Source organism: Venturia canescens, chromosome 1 (assembly GCF_019457755.1).
Source record: "Venturia canescens isolate UGA chromosome 1, ASM1945775v1, whole genome shotgun sequence".
Taxonomy (NCBI): domain Eukaryota; kingdom Metazoa; phylum Arthropoda; class Insecta; order Hymenoptera; family Ichneumonidae; genus Venturia; species Venturia canescens.
The window spans coordinates 18,023,218-18,043,261 of record NC_057421.1 but is presented as its reverse complement, the minus strand read 5'-3'; the positions used below and the strand labels follow the sequence as shown (position 1 = coordinate 18,043,261).

Below are 20,044 nucleotides of genomic sequence, written 5' to 3'. Positions count from 1 at the left end.
TGGACCACAGTGTATACAGTGGTTAACGGTATCGCTATGTCTATAGGAAAAGAGAGCTAGCGATTATCCTGTGATCGCGCAGCGATGAATTTAATCTGCAGCCGCAGTTGTTCTTGCTACTGGTCCGCATCAGGAACGTAAAGAGAAAGAGCACATGAAGCTGGCCAAGTAGGAAATACACATACACGTATACGCTTAATATTATAGGCGTATATTGTAGTTACGAACGAAGCAAAGAACAGAAGCGCGCGCGCGCTCGCGAAGGCAAAGAAAATCCGTGCAATTATCTCGTACTGAGAGCGAGAGCCTGCTCTATACACATTTGCACGCTCTGCCACACACGGATGCATGCAGACACATACACATTGAGAATTTAAGCGGATAAAATCGCAGAAACGCGTTGAATCACTATAAAAGCACCGCCGCGGCAGGTTCCGTAATACTGGAACCTGACACACGAGACACATCGCTAACTGTATTACTTAACTAGAATTTCTACGGATACGATAAGAAGCAACAAAATTCTTCGTTACAAAAATCTTCCTATGCGCGCTCCGGATTATGATGTTTTGTGTTCATATCTGCCAGGAGTTACTGCCTAAAAATTTTCGGATGATGTTAGAGTCTTTCGAAGCTGTTTCAGAATGATTTTCTTTCGTATGTGCCAATTCGATAAACGAAATTTTATAAAAGATTGACTTTTATTGATTTTTTTTTTGTTTTGTTTTAATTATCACCTTTTTCACATTCAGAACACTGCTTTGAACTTGAATATTCTTTGCCTTTTGATTTTGCTTCTAAAGTCGCGCTTTTAGGATCATTTTATTGTTTTTAAATCAGAGTCGAGGAAATAACAACAAGGAGGAAAACAATAGCAGGATTGGTATATCGGAAACTAATTAAGCGTGATGCTTTTCGTTGGCAAGTTCATCGAATCCTTGGGAAACTTGGCAATGATGATACATTGGAAGGATAATACATTATGATAATAGATTGGACGATATGATCGGTGGTAAGTATCGAGTGGTGTATTGTAACAGGAGTTTGAGAAAATGTCACGTGCCGTTGCTGGTTTTGGAGGTTGAGAATGATTGGTATATACTCGATGAAGGTTCTACGAATTTCCCAGTCCCTCCGTTTCCGGTCGTAGAGACTTTGAAGGGGATGGTAAAATAGAGCGAATTCTCGTATCTCTACCGTTGCTTAGTGTAAAGACAACTAGAACTTGTCGAAGTTGTTCTTGTGACGAACTGTGATCGAATTACCGCTGACGTATGCCAATATTGAACGACCTTCGTATATTCAGCAGATCAACTATAAATGCATATATTTATAGGATATTCATGGATATAAATTAATGAAAAATCTATGCAATAAATAAATGACAATTTATGAAAGCGAAGGTCGAGGAATTGTGACATTTGAAATGACGCTGATGTTCACAACGTTGTCCAACGAAATGACATTAAAAACACTCTCCAATAATTCCAGTAATTCGTTAATTTTGTTGGACTCGAACGTTGCAAACTTCAGCGTCGTCATTTGAAACATCTACACAGAAAAATGTGCATGTTGAATTCATATTTAATTAATTTAATGAATAAATGTCTGGCAATTAATGTGAATTGACACCACATTTTTATCTATTTTCTTTCTTCTCATTCTTTTCCTCTCTAATTCCAATTATGTGACCGTTCATTGTATAGTCTGGGTTTGGGTGTAGGTAAAGACCCGTGCAGAAATTTTCTTGGGATCAATTGGGATTCTGATCAGGACTCCCGACTTCTGATCGGGATCGAGTGTGGAAACCGTATCAGATTCCCGGATGGAATGTAACGCTTGCACATTGGGTCCTGATCGGGATGCCAATTCCGATCCTGATCGGGATACCAACCCTAATCCCGATCTCAAATGCATTAAATTTAAAATTAAATTTAGATTGTATATTAATTTTTTTAATGCTTTTGTAATGGTCGAGCATTTTGAAGCGTACGGTAAAGAGCGTTAGGAACACTTGGTTAGACTGATGAAAGAAATTAAAATTGATCCACAAGTAAGGTTCGATCCCGGGCCCCTCGAAGTCTGAGTCTGGAGTGCTATCCATTACGCTACAGCTGCTTATATTTAACATAAACCGAATCGTCTATTTTAATGGATACTCGACCGTCACACTTCGTTTTGACCTTTAAGCCGAAACATAGGCTTCAGTCTATAGGATTCGGAATCGACTCCATTCACATGTGATTTTTTCATATAATTCGTTATTGAGAATTCGATTTTTAATATATCGCGTATGACGAAGTGGGTCCTGACTGGGAACGCGTAAGGACACCCGACTTGGGGTTACTCTGCCAAATCCCGGTCAGAATCGGATCGTTAATCGGATAAAGTCCCAAAACTCAACAGTGCAATTGCCCATTATTTATATAGATATTCTCTGCCATCGTACGATCGCAAATGATATCTATAGTAGGCCTAGCAAATATATAAGGGTTTTTTTTTTTTTTTTAATATTAACGAATAACTACCGGTATGCCATCAGCTGCCCCGCAGAATAGCCCACGTCCTCTAAATGTACAGTTTTCTACTGATATTTCTCATTTTTTTTTATATTAATAATTTACTGCAAAAAACCGTTTTTGTTTTTTGCTTATAAAAAAAATGATGGAGCAATGTAAATGGCCCCAATGAACGAATTTTAGAAAACTAAAATTTAAAGTAAATGGGACCTGAAAAAACTCAATCGATTCATTTTTAAGGAAGAAAATCAAAAAAATCCGAAAAAAGCGTTTTTCCTAAAATTCGTAATGCAGTCATTTTTTGAGTTACAGCGCAGGCTCTTTACGAGATAGCCGATATATTGATAAAGGAGCTATCACCGTTTGAATTTGAATCGACAGAAAGAAATTTTTCATAAGAGACTACCAAAATAAAATTTTTCGTTTTACGAACAAACTTCTCGAAAGTTGTTCATAGGAAACTACTTTCTCTATCGGAAGTTGTTATGATTATAATAATTTTATAATTTTTATAAAATTTATCATCTTTATAATTTTCATAAAATGATTCCAAACAGGTTTCGTGCTTTATTTTCATACGATAACAATGTTTTTCATTAAGAAATTCTCAAGCACGAACTTCCTATTATTTTTTTGGTATAATTATAAGTATGGCAATGAAGAATAATAGAAACGAAATCTATTAATAATTGTGTTTGGAAAAGTTTAAATCGTTGTGACGAATTTCTTTTTACGCGATATCATACATAAACTGATAAACGAGAATCAGTAATTCTTTTGCTTACATGGAGTAAAGTTTAAAACCTGAAATACAATATGAATACTGTAAAAAAATTAGAGACAGGTGCATTTACGTTCTTTGAACAGTCACATGTAAAATCGTAAAAAAATCAATTGTTGTAAGACTTTTCATTCAAGAAAGAAAACGATGTCAAATAATTGCAAAATGAGTCAAGCACATTAAATCACGAACAACAGAAAATCACAAAAGAAGAAGAATTGGACACGAAAAATTACAACTACGAAAAACATAAAGACAAAACAATATAAAAAACAATTTAAGACCAAAAAAATGAGGATCACGAAAATAAAAGAAAAAAAACACACTTTTCAGATTTTGAATTTTACTCCATTTAAGGTAACTCCTGTACTGCATGCTAGTCAAATGAGTGCTAAATTTTCAAAGCGCTTTTAGACCAAGTTCAACGTACCGATTAACATTATTGTGAGTAGATATGTATTCAAGCATATCTTATTAACGTGAAAAAATATTTAAAATAATAGTTTTGCAAAACTATCAACTGATAGATGCAAATTTCCATGATGACACATTTTCACAGGTATTTTTCAAAGAATCATCTGCATTTTTTAACCGATTTTATTGCACCAAGTCTCATTTTGTTCCTCAACTGATCCTCTACGAATTCATCACGTGATTTTCCTTTAAACTCATTCCTTCAGAAATTATGAATGAAAAAGTTTTTTCACTTAATGAACTATATAAAAATATATATAAAATGAATAAAATAAAATAAATAATTATATAAAAATATATATAAAAAAAATATATATAAAAATAGCTGCAGCAGTGAAACCATCAAGTTAAAAAAACAACTACATAGTGGATTCATAAAGGACCAGTTGACGAACAAAATGAGACTTGTTGCAATAAAATCGATCAAAAAACGCAGATAATTCTTTGAAAAATACCAATGAAAATGTGTCAGCGTGAAAATTTGCATTTATCAGGTGATGCTTTTTCAAAACTAGCGTTTTTAATATTTTTACATCTTAATGAGATATGTTGTAATACAAAGCCACTAACAATACATTTAATCGGTACGTTAAACTTAGTCTAAAAGCGTTTTGAAAATTTAGCACTCATTTGACTAGCATGCAGTACAGGAGTTACCTTAAGCAAAAGAATTAGCACGAAATAATTTTATAAAAATTATAAAGATAATGAATTTTATAAAAATTATAAAACTATAATAATCATAGAAAAACTTTCGAGAAGTTTGTTCGTAAAACGAAAAATTTGATTTTGACAGTCCCTCTTATGAGAAATTTCTTCTGTCGATTCAACTTTAAACAAAAAAAAATTGGTTATTTTTTTCTGTTACACTAATATGTATAGTGAGCAGTTGACACAATAACGCTGGGCACTTACTGCCCACTGTGTAGAGTTGCGACTCTATTCTATATTAACGATTTGATTCTGACCGGGATTTGGTAGGGTAATCCAACCTATTAACGATCCGATTTTGACCGGGATATGGCAGGGTATCCCAAGTCGGGTGCCCTTACGTGGTCCCAGTCAGGACCCACTTCGTCATACACGCATTGAAATATTTTTTTTTTTAGTTCAATATACACGTGGCGTCCCGATAAGCTCCCAACGCGAATCGCAATAGAACAAATGTGTATATAAACAAGAAAAAAAATATTTTATTGCACGTATGATCGAAGTGGACCCTGGCTGGAAACGCATAAGGACACCTGACTTGGGGTTACCCTGTCAAATCCTGATCAGGATCGGATCGTTAATAGGGTATCCCCAAAAAATTTCTGCACGGGGATGCGCAGGTACGACGCGAGAAAGCAACGACGTGCAAATGCCAGGGCGTTTCGTTGACGCGCCGCGAGACTGTACGTGCTGATCATCGTTTTACAGAGAGAAAAAAAGACTGTGCGATACGTTCGAATGAACGAGAATATATCGTGATGGTAGTGGAGACAATTCAGAAGTCACACAGGAATAAATAACGAGACTTCAACCGAGACGGGAATCAATATCTGTGTTCATTCGTATAGCATGTTTCAAGAAACACACGATCACACGTAGGGAACAGTTGGATCACTAAATTCCTAGAAAAAAAGGTTTCAAAAATTTTCCTCTAGAATTATTCGTTGAGAAACAGCCAATCCAGTCCCCAGCTGCTGTGAGGAACTTTTTCCCAAGCCAAATTCGGTCTCGTGGCACGTTAGTTAACTCGAATTTCTTTCCATCACGTCGAAACCGTGCGATTGAACGTGAAAAAAAAAAAATAAATTCTTTATTCGAAAGCTGAAAAACAGTAGTAAATAAATTTTAGTGACTTTTATAATCGATTCAAGTTCTGAGTCAACTGGAAAACATGATTTTTTCTTTAGTTTTTTGCATCGCGGTGTACGCACGAGCGCAAAATCATCGCGACGACATATGCCAGTAATGCCCCAACGGCGACTCTCCGTACTTTACACAGACTACGGTCACTTTTAATTGTATACGAGAGGGGCAGCGCCATCCAAGGAACTTGGAGTATTAGACTAGACTGTCTCTGGCGCTCTTGGCGTGTTACGGTAACATATAGGTTTCTCGTAACGGAACACGCGCCAATGACCGTACGCGGCTGATTTCAAAGACGCGACACGCTTGCTAATCTTTCCATCGGTGTTCGGTAACGACTCTGAACTACGAATCCCGCGCCATTAGGATAACCGTCAAGTTGGAGAATGCGAAAAATCTGATAAAACGAAGGAGAGCAGGAAGGTTGGCGTTTGTTTATTAATTGGCCGGTAAATATTTGACTTTTCTTTACCATCCACGAAGAGATGAAAACCAGTTGAAAAAAATTCGTCACCAGACGTCTCCAGTTTCCTAATTTCCATCATTTATTCAAGAAACAATTCACAGAAGGAGATTGGTACGAACGACGGATGCTGTTGCTCGGAAATCTCTGAAGTACGCGTCAGCATAAGAGAATAAAGTTAAAAGAGAGAATAAGAATAAAAGCCACGAATGATGTCTGCGGGAATTCATTGTCGACCGGTGGTGTCCTCTCTCGTGGGACCGTTTATCTCGAAAAGTCCCGCTGCGAGAAATAAAGAGTGTGAGAGAAAGAGACGGAGCGAGGTCAAAAGTTGAAACGCATATATACAGTAGGAGAGAAAACTGCACAGAGTCTTGGCCGAGAAGGGATTCAAGAAAAAGAATGATCGTGTGTTCGACGACCGTTGACCGGCCATTGGAGAACTAGTAGAAAATTATACACATTCAGAGGCCAAAGTACACACATACACGTGCATAAATATTCAGTATGCACGCACACACTCGCTGTTTTTGTTGTGCAGAACTCGCGAAAAAAACGTGAAAAGTTAGGCGTCAAATCCACACGTTACTCACAGTTCCGATACGCCGTGTAACCTTCCGAAGCAACTATGAAAACGAGCCAACTATACTATGAACAGGTGGAACAAAAAAAGTCCATTCAAAAGTTTCATCAGCCTAAGAATTTCAAGGATTTACGTCCTTTTGTGAGCAAGCAACCGGCGACGTGGTCGTACATAATGCGTGTATATATGTATCGAAATGGTAAAAGGTATACGAGGGAAGAGAGAACAGAGGGTGAAAGAAGAAATGTTCGCCCCCGTGTGCCAGGGGCTTACATCGTTTCGTATGAAATATGCATGTACAAGACTCGCCCGGTACTATAGGGCGAGAGCAATTTTCGCGAAAAACTACCGTTACCTCTGGCAAAAGTTTCAGCCACGAAACGTATGTACATAAAGACGCATATATGTATATGCCTATGAGTTTGTGTACATGAGCGAAGGTGGTAGTGTGGGTCTTTAGCACCACCCTCTTTTCTTTCTCTTTCGCGAATACGTCACTTGCTGTCGTGAGAAAAGATGAAGAAAAAAAGAGAGAGAGAGAAAAGGTTGGAAAAAACGAAGCAGCAAGTGAAGAAACACGCAAGATTTTCCTCATCTCTGTCATTTGATGTAGGAAAGAAACTGTGTAAGGACACAGAGTTTTTGTAGAATCCATTATTAACAGAGTCGCTGAACACTTTCATCATTTTTTTCCGCATTGACATTTTGAAAAAAGGTGAAAAATTATCGAAATATAACTCGAATCCGGCAATTTCGTTAGTTCGTTAATACAGCCAATATTTATGTGGGAATAATCAAACGAGTGGTGGTGATCGATTTTAGTATTTTCGAGGTTTGTATGTCCGAGCACATTTCGAATGATAAACGGGACTACAATTTGGTGATAAATTAAAATAACGTCTGAGAAAAATGCAGAACGATATAGACGAGCCTTCCTTTCAATGCTGTCCCAAAATTCATAATCATCAGAAGCTATTCAACCAACGATGACGTCAATATTCGCTCGATCATAGCAAGAGTAATATTATAATGCGAAATTAATGTCCGGAGCAACAATGGATCCGGTCATTTAATATATAGAGGAGGGAGGCGAAGTTGTCGATGTTAAAACTGCTTCAGGTATACTCCAGTCTGTCTCATTGGATACTCAAACTCTTCTCCGCATCCCCTTTCGAGGTGGTAGCCTAAAACTCCGCTACCAACGGAATTGCTCCCGTACTTTTCCCGCTAGCGTATTTTCTCCCTCCCGGTGTGTGTGTGTATGTGGCCTGCCGTGCAATTTTATTACGTGCAAATTATTCGTATAATTTATGAGATTCGAAAAGCAGAGTTTAGGGGCAGGGAGGGTTAAAGTCCGGGCATAAATGGTCCAGCGAACGGATTCACACTCGTAAAGGAAGGGAATTACGACCATCGCTATGATAAGCTCTGCGATTTCGTCGTAAAGATAGAGCCGGAAAAAAGGAGACCGAGAGTTAGACGATCATAGAAAACCCCACACAGAGGGTTCCAAAAATCGAACCCTGGTATTCGGGGTTGCAATTGTATTGCGAAATTAATTTGTCGTATCACTGACTGCTGATGATACGATGATTAGAAATCTGTTGATCGCTAATAAACATTCGAGAACATTGACAAAGTGTGGGACTAGAGGGCCCCCACGATCGAGCCTATAAGCTGGACCGAAATGATGGGATCGATCGTGTTCTATACGATCGATACGATACGATACGACACAGAGGTGCACTGACCAAAAAAGACGTCTTGAACTCCCACAGGAAAGTCTTTGAGAGGACATTTCTCCAGCTTTCTGGACCTCTTCTATGACGCGCGCACTGAGAAAGAAGAATTTAAAGAGCGGGAGGCAAGGAGCAGGGGAAAAGAGAAATTTATTTAACGATCTTCCTTCTGTTCTCTAAAAGCTCGCAGCACGGGGAGAAAAGTGTCGTGAACGCGGTGGGAAAATTTCGTGAACCCGCGCGAAGAGATGAACGAGGTAGGGGACTTGTCTCTTTCTCTCGAGAGCGTTCTAGCCTACGAAAGAATTTATTTTAACGACGTTCCATGAAGCAAAGAACCGAGGGCGAGAAAAGGAGACGGAAAGACTCTTTTTTTGAATCCTTGCAGGCGTTACATCGGTGCCACCTCTCGCGAGGTCGACATTTCAATGGGGTAGGTGAACAGCGGAAGGGGGACGCGGGCAGGAGAGGCGGGTTTAAGGGGTAGAAATATCTCCTAAGCTATCCAAGAGTGTTGAAGGATTGTTTTATAGTGAAATTATACGGCGGAATTGCCTGTTAGAAAACCCTCACGAGCACAACAGAAAATTACACTCGCACACACATACACACACGTATCTATGATAATAATGACAACGCTGATGGCGATACGAGGAAGGAATGTGTGGATACGTTTTTCAGGGGTTATTGGACGAGTCAAAGGCCTCCAGCCCCTCTCCGCCGCCTCTCTTTCTCAGCTCTCTGGTAGAACGAAAATTCTCTCGAAATTTGTATGCCGGGTCCGTGTCTGACCATCATTCTGACCAGCCAATGTGTCCAACGACAGAAAAAAAAAGAAGGAGAAAGAGCAAGAGGTCGGGCGCACGTAACGGATCGCGATGCAGCGTTAATGCAAATTTTTCGTTCCCCTGAAAAACGTGGGCGGAGTGTTTCGACATTACTATCACAAAAGAATTTGAGGCATCGCAAACATCTGCAAGGCAATTAAGCAGGGAGTAGTCATAGGAATGCTTGGTTTCGATGACACTCATTGGCGAATTTCGAGTTACCTCATTCTTCACTGGGTCCTGCAGCAATTTTTTTTATCTGTCAAAATGAACCTTCACGTACCATTGAGAATATAGCACAGCACACATAAACTGTAAACGGACAACATTCGAAAAAAAGGGGGAAAAAACAACAGTTTCGAAGATCCAAACAGCAAGCAACATCAGACTTAATTCCCCAACACAGGGAGAAAACGAGGCCGAAAATTCTAGAGAAAATTACTAAAAATATAGTATCTACGTACTGGATTGCAGCATTAATTCGAAGAGGAGTTATAAGAATTGTTCTATTCGCTATAGTAAGAAGACCAATGCCCGTACCTTTTATTCAAAAGACTCGTGAGTGATTTTCTCTATAAACATAGTAAAAAAAAAATGTTTCCATTCACTTCAACTGTTTGTACTGTAAAGTATGCTCGGACAACCCTGAAAAAAACTATATGTACGGTAAAATGTCCCACGTATTCGGTGTATATTCGTGTATTTATCATAGAATTTACTGACAGTGAAAATTTGTGATTTACAGTAAATTTCCACTCATCAGTAAGTGGTAGTCTGATACGATGCATGACACTCGAAAACAACACAAAATATGGTTCTCACGTGCATCACTTTTTGCTATCCACACGAAGCTGTTTAGACTTAAAGGGACGAAAAATAGCAAAATTGAAAAAATACTATACTGTTTGTAATCCGAAATAGTTTTAAAATTCTTGGAAAATAACAAAGAATAAAGTCTGAACGTAGCACGGATTCTGCCACATCCTGCCAATCGCGGGCGCGGCGCGCACACACGTACACGATTGATAAAGTGAGCTCTTTATCGGTTCCATCTAAATGAGGAAACGCCGTAACATGTTTCGGTGATTTCATTGCGGTTAAATGTTGAAGCTTCACCGATTTTTCATCATCACCTCCGCCGCCATCAACTCTATTAAACACTCTTATATATTTCAACTGCGCTACGATGCATCATACCATTCGGTCTAAATGAGAGTTGCAATGATAATTGGCCAGGCTCTCGAAAAAGCTCTACAAATGGATATAAATGTTGAAACATATAAAAAGATTTATAGACGAGCTGGTGTCAATTTTTAGCTCGCGAGAGTGAAACAATTCATTCTTTCCGCACCGGCGACAGGAAGCTATTTTTTCGTGCGTTACTGTCAACCACGAGGGCACACCGGTAAAGAGTGACGACCTGCAAATTTCATTAACAAGAATGGAAGCAAAAAAAAGTAAATACAGCCACGAAAAATAATGGGACGGCGACGAATTGTCGTCGTTTGTTGAGCGTTGAATTGTACAATATTGTGAAACAAGCACTATTTTTGTTGAATCAGCAAATTTATTCTGGTTCGCTAAAATTTCGATGACTCAACAAATACATATTTTCAGCCGGATGTTGAGATATATACTTATTCGTGCGTTGCAGCCTGTTGTGTTATCAATGTATCACAATTCACAACAGAAAACCAGGCAAAAATTTATTCCAATAACTGAATCATGGTGATCAAAGGATACGATGTTAATGCGCGGATACAATAATGCAATGACATTTGAAATACATTCGATATCCATCAATTTATTAAATACCAAAAAATATAATAAAGAGTTACGATATTAATAAAAACTCCATTCGCGAAATATGAAATATTCGCATTAAATAAACGCATAGAAAACATTATTTTTAAAAACAGAATGGCCAATTAAACGATGAAAATGAACACACAACGTATATAAATGGAAAATCACGCAAAATAAAAAACATCAAATGCTGTACCCTCTGTACCGTAACCAAATCGTAAAAACATGAAATAATAACCTACAGATATTGAAATAACGATGAAAACGTTATTTACGAGATAAATAAAAATTGGCTGAGCGACAACACTGATGGAAAAAGCATAGCATGCTGTTTGATTATAGATGAAGGATTGTATATCAAATAAGCCATTACACCTCCATTCTTCATGGATATGTGTATGTACGAAAATGGAGATATAGCGTAGTCGAAGTAGCTTGCGGAATCCACGGGACAGACATAGAGCGAGGCAGTGGGTGCACGCGTCGTTGATTAATTTGTGCACTTCGTTGCAGCGGAGCAGCGAGTACGTGTCGTCGATAAATAAGCTTGTCGTTGACGGTATACGGGATCGTTGGAAGGTTGTGTCGGGGGGTGTCCCGATCGTTTGGTTGGGTCGTCGACAATCCACCAGACGTAATATCGTGAATGTTACTATGAAAGTTGCGGCTGTATTCTTGATGAACGCTCCAAGGTGCAGGACCGAGGAGTGGAAGGAGGGGGAGAGGATAATTCTTTTCCCGTAGCAGAATATCATTGGGAGCCATTTCGGAGGGTTGAATTTTCACGTCACTTGCCGACCCCGACCGAATGAGAAATGAAACTCCGAGTTTTTACCTCCCCCCGTCTCATCGACCGGGCAAATACCGTCGCGACGCGCGATTGGGCAAAATCTTTGATGCCTATCGAACCGTCAGTAGGGGAGGAAATGAAAAATCTTGAGAAGGAGGAAACAAAACATTTTTCGTAGTTGTCAAGTTGGCGTCGGTGTTTTTACGACTTCGAGTCAATAACGGCGCTTATAATTGACATTTTTTCCTGGATAAGGGGGTTCAAGAGGAATATTTTTAAGTTGTTATTTTTCAGTTTTTCGAGAAAAAAAACAGCGACGAAAACGACGTTTCATGAGAAATTATGTTCTCTAGTAGAATGAATTACAAAAAAAAACAGCATAAAAGCGAGGGCTCTCTAGTCATGGGCTTTATTGGGAATGAAACTCGTGCGGAAACCACGCCTTCTAGCGTTAAGACGCCGGCGTACATTCCCATGTACAGACATTTTCCCGTCGCCTATGTCCTTCGTCATCTCGATGTTGGGCTCATTGCGCGCGTAACGCGCTAAACCGTCCGATATAGAAATGTTGGGGAATCGAAAAGAACGAATTGAAGTGTAATGGACGACGAAAACGCGGGAGATAAGAGCAAATTCGAGCAGCCAAAAAGTAATATCTCACATAGAATTTTTGTTTACGCTGCATTCTCGTATCTCTTCATCCCACTAATTTTTCTCTCGAGCTCGAACATATGGATCTCTCCCTTATTTATTGAACACCATTGGAGCCAGTCAAGTCTCGCGTATAATGAAAAAATGTTACGTCTCATATCGACGCATGTTAAACCCTAATATCGTTGAATTGGATGTCACAACAGACGACGATTTATCAGTCCGGAATAAACGAATTACACGCTTGATTTAACTCAATATCGGAATAGTATTCTTTACGAAAATTGGGTGAGTTTCGCGTCCTTTCTCGCCCCAGCGTTACCATCGAATTTCGTAAAATGACGAATAAATTATCCGGAAAACAAAATCTCAATACATTTCCTGGGCATCATTTCGGAGCATTGTACACAAAAATCAAAAGTTCGACGTAATTCGTTTTTGCTGTGCCCTCAACGGTAATTGTGATAAAAAATGTATAAATTAAAAAATGATAGAAAAATGATCCACAAGAATAAAAGCTCTGGAAGAATTAGAAGTTTTTGGATCAATAGAATTTCACGAAATCCAAATATAAATTCGTGCAGTGTTTATAAAAAATGCTGCAGCATCCAATCCCCGTGCCGAGTCACTGTGCCACGAGCCGTCTATCAGGGAAGTATGCGTTATTGCTTACTACGGAATGCGTTTGATTGTAGCTCAAAAATTGCATCATTTTTCCGCAAAGCAACTTTCACGAAAATCGAAACGTTTTCGAAATTGGCGAGTCCGAAGATAGCGATTTCGTATAGCACACTACAGCGATGTAATTTTCAACAGCGCAAGGTTAAATTCCAACTACTCGACTCAATACGTGAGTCATTTGCCAATAATTTGTGAACATCGCAAGATCGAAGATGCATGTTCGAGTCAGCATAGTATTCCCGAGGCTACCAATGAGCTGCGAGAGAGGAAGAGAGCACGAACGTAACGCACCCAAGTGACGATATGACACAGCCTGATTTAATCAACTATTCAACCAAACATTCGACCATGGTCGGTGCATCTCTCGTTTCACAATCGATGTCTGCGTGTGCTTCGTTCATCGAGCACGATGATCGTCGCTGTGTCGCATTATTCCTCCAATTCTCAAGCTCTTTCTCTCTCCCTCCCTCTTTCTGTGTGTCTCACCCATGAATTGGCCTCGACGTTCTCGCGGCACGTGAACTAAATCGATTTAACCGATCACGCTCGCTCATTCGCAACACTGAGCGTACCTTCATATTCTCCGCTATTACGTACGAGATACGTGATTCTCGGTAGGGCATTGCCAAGATTGCTTGATTATAATCAACCAAATCGAACATCCACCGAGGGCATCTTAAGCACGAGATTTACAAGGATTTCGATGTTGTTAACAGTTCGTAAATCAATGCGTTGGAGCGATTGAGTACGCCAGCCACGCGACTTACCGAATTATTATGATTTTGATATCGTCGACGTGCTGCGAGTATTTGTAACAGTAACTTCGATTCTTCAGCGATTCGATCCTCGAAGTTATTTATTATTTTCTTCTCGATCGAGATAAACACGATAAATTGATGCTAGTGAAAAAGAGAAAAATTTTACCCATCGGGACACTGAAAACTTTCAAATTATTGTGAGCCGAAACATTGACGAATGCAGATTTATGGTTTTCAGATTTATTTCGTTTCCTCCTCTCCATACGTTGCGTTGTATATAACTAGTTTGCTACTCTCGTTTTATTATTCATTTTTATCGACCTTCAACCCTCCATAATGGATATAATTGTTCCGACTACTGAGCGTTAGTGCTTCGATCAAAATGCCACGTCGAAACGCGCTAAAATCCGGCCTAAATTTCTGACTCATGGAATGAGCTCCGATTCGTGCGAGTGGGAGAAAGAGAGTTTCGGTGTGAGAAATAAAAAATGGAGCGAAGTAAAAAGGGGGGGGGGAGAGAGAGGCTGGAACGAGGCACAAAATCGAAAACCACTTGGGAAATCCTATCGAATATTTCGGAGAACATTTTCATTGATTCTCATTCCCATTCAATATTCATCGACGAACGATGAACGAGGAAGCTCCGTGCTACTGCGAGGGATATCGAAATTAGATTATCGGGAATGATAGAGGGAGCATGATACATGATATCGCACAGGTAGAATAATAAAAAAAAAAAGGAAATACAGGAATCCCGGATCAGTTCCGATCAAAATTCAGCATCGCAATTGCATCAAAATTAGGGGTAATTAACTTAATAAAAAAAAGCCGAATATGAAAATTCAACAAATCATGCGGAGGAGATCCTCAGAACTTTCGTACGGAATAGAAAATTTTTGTGTCTAAGCCTTCTTCGATGAACTGCATGGAAGCAAATCATTCGTACAATCACAATTTATTATTTTATCGTGAAATCTTTACTGTTGCTGTTAATTTTGTTATTTTTGACTTTTGACGCGGTTTATTACAAAATCAGACGTTAGCGGGTTTCGAATTTTTATTGATGAAGGGGAAAGACTGAAAAATGAGCGGGAAACGTAGCTGGAATCGTGTCGACCGTATTTCAGTTTTTGGTTTCGTTCGCAGTATTTATTGCGAATGGTTGATGGAAGTGAGCGGTGGATGATAGGGAAATCGTCTACGGGAGTATTGTTGTTAGACTGAAAAGGCTGGAGTGCATTCCAACTCGTCAACCCGCAGGTGTTTCGGTTGAAAACATTCCTAAGCAAAGTTGGTCAGTGAGCCGACGAGTTTGTGGCGCATATTAGAGGAACTTCGGAATTCCGACGAGCCACTGGAGGAGTGAAAAATGGAAAAATGCGAAAAGGGGGAGATTGAATGTTGCGGAGTTGTTAGTGGACGATATCAACTCTTTTATGTTCAGGCGTGAAACTTTTTTAGTCCAAATGTCAGTAAAAACTTCAGAATCGTTAAAAAGTATCACTGAACGTTTTACAGATATTTAAAGTCGAATAAATCGTTGAACGATGACGAACCCGCCTTTCTCAGTAGCCTTTGGGGGAATAAGAAATCTAAGAAATTTGTGGTGACTCGAAAAATGACTGGAGCTCAAAAAATACAGGGAAAAATCCGTTTTAGTCGTTTTTTTTCGACCGGGAATATCGCAGTCTCTCCGACGAGTTTTGCGTGCAGCACAGTGCGCGTGGTTTTGTACCGAAAATATATAAGAGCGAAATAGTGACTGCAACGAAGTGCAGGTGATTCGACAATTTCACGCTGTCCTAATTTTCTTGAGCCAGAAAAAAGCCGGTGGCACTCTTCGGTTCTCTCGCTCCCTGTTTCGTTTATTTTTCTCATTCTCTTTCGCTCTCTCGTTATTTGAGACAACGAAACTTCACAGCAACGTTATATGTAACTAGGAGAAGAGCACGGAGAGCTCTAATAAGAGAGGAGTTCGAGCGTGCCGAAGCAGCAAACGCGGCAGTTGAATGAAGGTTTGCTTTCTATTTTTTGTCCTCCCTTTTTCGTTTTTATCTTTCACTTTTTTCAGCAACATTACCAGCTGTAATTGCGAGTCCTGGCAATTAGTGCAGGGAAGAATGGTCGTGAGGACAGTTGAAAAATGTTTTCTACCCTCGTACGAGCAGCTATAATAAAAGAGTCAATGGAAACCTAAGCGGTGGATGAATTCGTGTGTACAAACGTTTCATGAAAATTCGTCAATTCGTTACAGAGAGCGAGGCAACTTCAACAATTCATCGTAAACAACGATATTTTGCATTGAGTGCAACCGTAACATCCGTGAATCAAAGTAAAATTTATTCTCAATTTGGAAAATATATTTTTTTTTGAAAATTTTTGAAATTCTAGTTCAGAAATTTCATCAAAATCATCAACGTACGCGTTACTGGAAACGTATGCAAAATGTCGATTCAACAAGCTGTGAATTCCATTAAAAAAATCGAAAATTCTCACAAAAACAGCAAAATTACTGTGAATTAAATTGTGACAAGTACATTTGCGCCCCTTAAGTGAAAGTAATGTTAAAAAAATTCTCCCCGCCATGAAGCCGCCACAAAATATTGCACAAAACTCTTCGTTCATTCAAGGACTTTTGAAAATTCGAAACTCCACTTTTTGACAATGTCAAATTTTTTCATTTGACAATGAAAAAAATATTTTAGACGATTCGAAGAGCATATTGATCATTCAAATTAGAATAGAGAAATAATTTCTGAAAAATTCCTTCATCAGGGAATAAAAGAGCTCACCGTTCAATTACTACAATTATTAGGGGACGTTCCAAAGGATGTTCAATACATTCCGCAACTGCGTTTGTACCATTTGCACATGTCTGTACGCAGCTCTATTGTGTGTGAATACAGAGCTGAAAGGAGCCACATTGTGAGTAAGTCTCTCGATATATATTAATAAAACGATAGGATAAATTTGTGTGAGTCGACGAATAGCTCATGTATCTATACGAAACGCACAACGATCTAGCACGTAGCGTTAATCGTTGAATTCCAATTGGAACGTCAATAACCAAAAGGGTAATTAGAATATGAATGTATATGTATTGGGGAGAGACACGAGTCCGTTGTTCGTTCGAGAATTTCTCTCTGCCGAAACGGAAACGTTTCGTATAATATTGGCCTATGAAATGATAGTGCTTCCTCAATATTAATTGCGAATTATTCGTTTATGGAGGAGAAACAGCTCAAACGCCTTTGAAAGTTTAATAAACATTTTCGGATTCCTATCATCCTTTATCAACAATGCATTCGTATATTTAGATTCGTCATAACTGCGCCTGGGGGAAAAAAAAACTCTACGGATTGGGGTTTCCAGCACCAGTCAGCGCGACCCTCCGAAGTTAAAAGCATTCCTAAACGTCGCAGCTCAATATTTTGCAATAAACTTCTAGTGGCACGAAAAAACCACTGAAAATAAAGAAAATTTAAAAAACACAACAAACACAAAAAGTAAGTAAGGATTATCCGGTATGAGTTGGAGGATCCGTGATTCATCGTAGCAATGAAATACTGCTATAAGAGATTTACGACTCTTTCGAAGAGTCTGTCGGTTATATATACGAAAAAGTGCGAGTGCTCTTCTCTATAACGTTTATATATATTATATATGGATGTATATAGGTAATTTAGAGTTGAAGAAGAAAATTGTGGGAAAAATGGAATAAGAAGAAAAAAAGCGAGGGAATAGAGAGGAGAGTTGCAACGCTGAAGTTCGATGAGGGAAAATGCGAGGGGGAAGGGGCAGGAATCTCCGCAGGCGAGAGAAAACGTTTAAACTTGAAGAAAAGAAACGCGTCTCGAGACTTTGGTGACTATCACATCTCGTGTGGCTGCCGATATATGTACACGATGGCTGCTCTCTTCTTGTCTCTGCTCCTTTCATTGCTCAAGCACGCACAGTTGCATGTATATGTGTACAACATATAAATTGTACAGATAAATATAAGTTGGTATACTTGGTTGTTGAAAGTTGCACGTGACTGCAACTTATTGGAAAAGATTTTTCGATAGGTTATACCATTCGAAAAGAGCTCTCGTGCATCGAACCGAAGCTTTTTTCACGTGTCTCTGAGAATTTTACACTCTCTCACGAACAAAATAAAAATAAATACTCAAAATCTTACTCGTTATGTTGAACTTTTCATTCTGATGAGCTGATCTGTATTAGTTTTTTAAATCGAGTGGACTTCCGGCACGGGGAGAATTAAATCTGAAAAATTACCGTCCACCAACGAGCTGCAATTCATGATATTATTATGAGAAAGAAATTGAATTTTCCTATAAAAAAAATTAATATTCATTGTTGAGAGTATTAAGCAAATTTTGACGTCATGGTGAATTTTATCGCGCTCCGCACTGTCGAAATTTCCGTTTTGTAAACTTTAGTATACGAACCACAAATTTAACTATTTGCAATATTTACTGTTACAAAACTGAAAATTCCGCAAAATATTGAAAATTTTACAGGGCGTTACTGGAATAAATATTTTTCGTTAACTTCTTGTCCCCACGGTCAAATATATCCGGTTAATTTTACATTGAATTTCCCGCTAAACATTACCGTTTAATTCTCGCCGTGAGTTTTGAGATTTTGCGGTATTTTTAGACGGCTTATTCACTCATCAGCTGAAGCCAATTGGCGGAGTCAATTTTCAATGTAAATGGGAAGGAGCAGCGCGGAGAAAAATAAAAAGCGTTTTGATGAGAGAATTACTCAATCGCGATTTTTCATCAGCCCCCAACAGTCCCCGAACACAAACGAAAAGCACAACGATGCTTGATATTCTGCATCACGACGACAACGATAATAATAATCTAACGAGAACGAGGAATAGATGAAGAAAATTGCTCAAAGTTCAAACGCAGCACATAGAGTCAGACTTACGAAACGTTCTTACGCTCCTCGAAAACCATTCCTCCGATCTCTCGATTCACTGCATAAAAAACGTACCTGCAACAGAGAAATTAGAAAGTCCATCAGAATGATATTCGTATAGATATGTAAACGTGATAATTTTATTATTGGTTCATAAATCATTGCGTATGCTATCGTGAATTTAAATCTTTAAGACGTCGACGAATCCGTGACCGATTGGGAATGTTATGTGAATAAAAATTTTCATTCGATGAGTCACAGATGTTCGTTGAGGAATGGTATAGAATACAACGTTATTGTGTTGCACATCATTTTTTTTTCTCATCTCATGCATTTCCTTTGAAAATAGATGTAAAATTATGAGTAAATCTGTAAACAGCAGTGTGTTGATAAATAATAAATGATGCTGAAGTTTCCAACGTTGGAGTTCAACGAAATGATAAAAAAAAAACTCTCCAATAATTCCAGTAATTCTCCTATTTTATTCCCTGACAAATTTGCGATTCGTTGTTTTTCAAGCTGCACCAACGATTCGTGAAATAAAAAATTGGTGAATTTCAAATGTTATTTTCGTTCATTTCGTTGAACTCCAACGTTGGAAACTTCAGCGTCGTAATAATAAAGCATTCGAGCTCTCGTGATGGCTGTAAATTCTGCATTTTATTTTCATCGTCAGTTCAGGACCTTGTTCTTGATTGTTAAAAAATTTGTCTTTTTCTTGTCTCGTGATGGGCCTTCTAGAATGAAAAGACGAAGAAAATTTATGATTTTTCGTGAGTCGAAGAAATTTTTTCTCACCCTCGTGTTTCGTGTGTTTCACGCAATAATTTTTAAATATTTAACTTCACCATGATCGTGTAAAAATTATGGAGAGTTGTCGAAATATATCCAACGCGTCAAAGCCCTGCTCGCTGCGAAGCGAGACGCTCATCTCCCAAAAGTAAAATCTCATCAAATTTTTTGTCATGAAGTTATTTCAAAGCTGTCACATGTACTAAAGAATTGGAAGAGGTTAAGGAACGATGACGTAAAATGGCGTACGAATAAACACGAAATTATTGCACGCGCTTCAACCAGCCCAGTGACAACTAGGGAGAAAAAAATATGAAGAACGAGGAGATGAAGAACAGAGGAAGAACATGAAAAGAGATAAAGAGAAGAAAAAATGGGACATCGAATCCTACTC

The 20,044-nt window shown here is 38.7% G+C and overlaps 1 protein-coding gene and 1 long non-coding RNA gene across 5 annotated transcripts in view; both read right to left on the bottom strand.

The window, feature by feature from the left end:
* The window catches only part of LOC122409390 (fasciclin-3), a 295,426-nt gene that overhangs the window by 219,853 nt on the left and 55,529 nt on the right, over positions 1–20,044 (bottom strand). The gene's annotated exons all lie outside the window — the stretch shown is intronic.
* Positions 1–20,044, bottom strand: part of LOC122409480 (uncharacterized) — a 99,927-nt gene that overhangs the window by 45,265 nt on the left and 34,618 nt on the right. The window contains exon 2 of the long non-coding RNA XR_006260713.1: positions 18,868–18,933. This is a non-coding gene — a long non-coding RNA (uncharacterized lncRNA). The remainder of the gene's footprint in view (positions 1–18,867; positions 18,934–20,044) is intronic.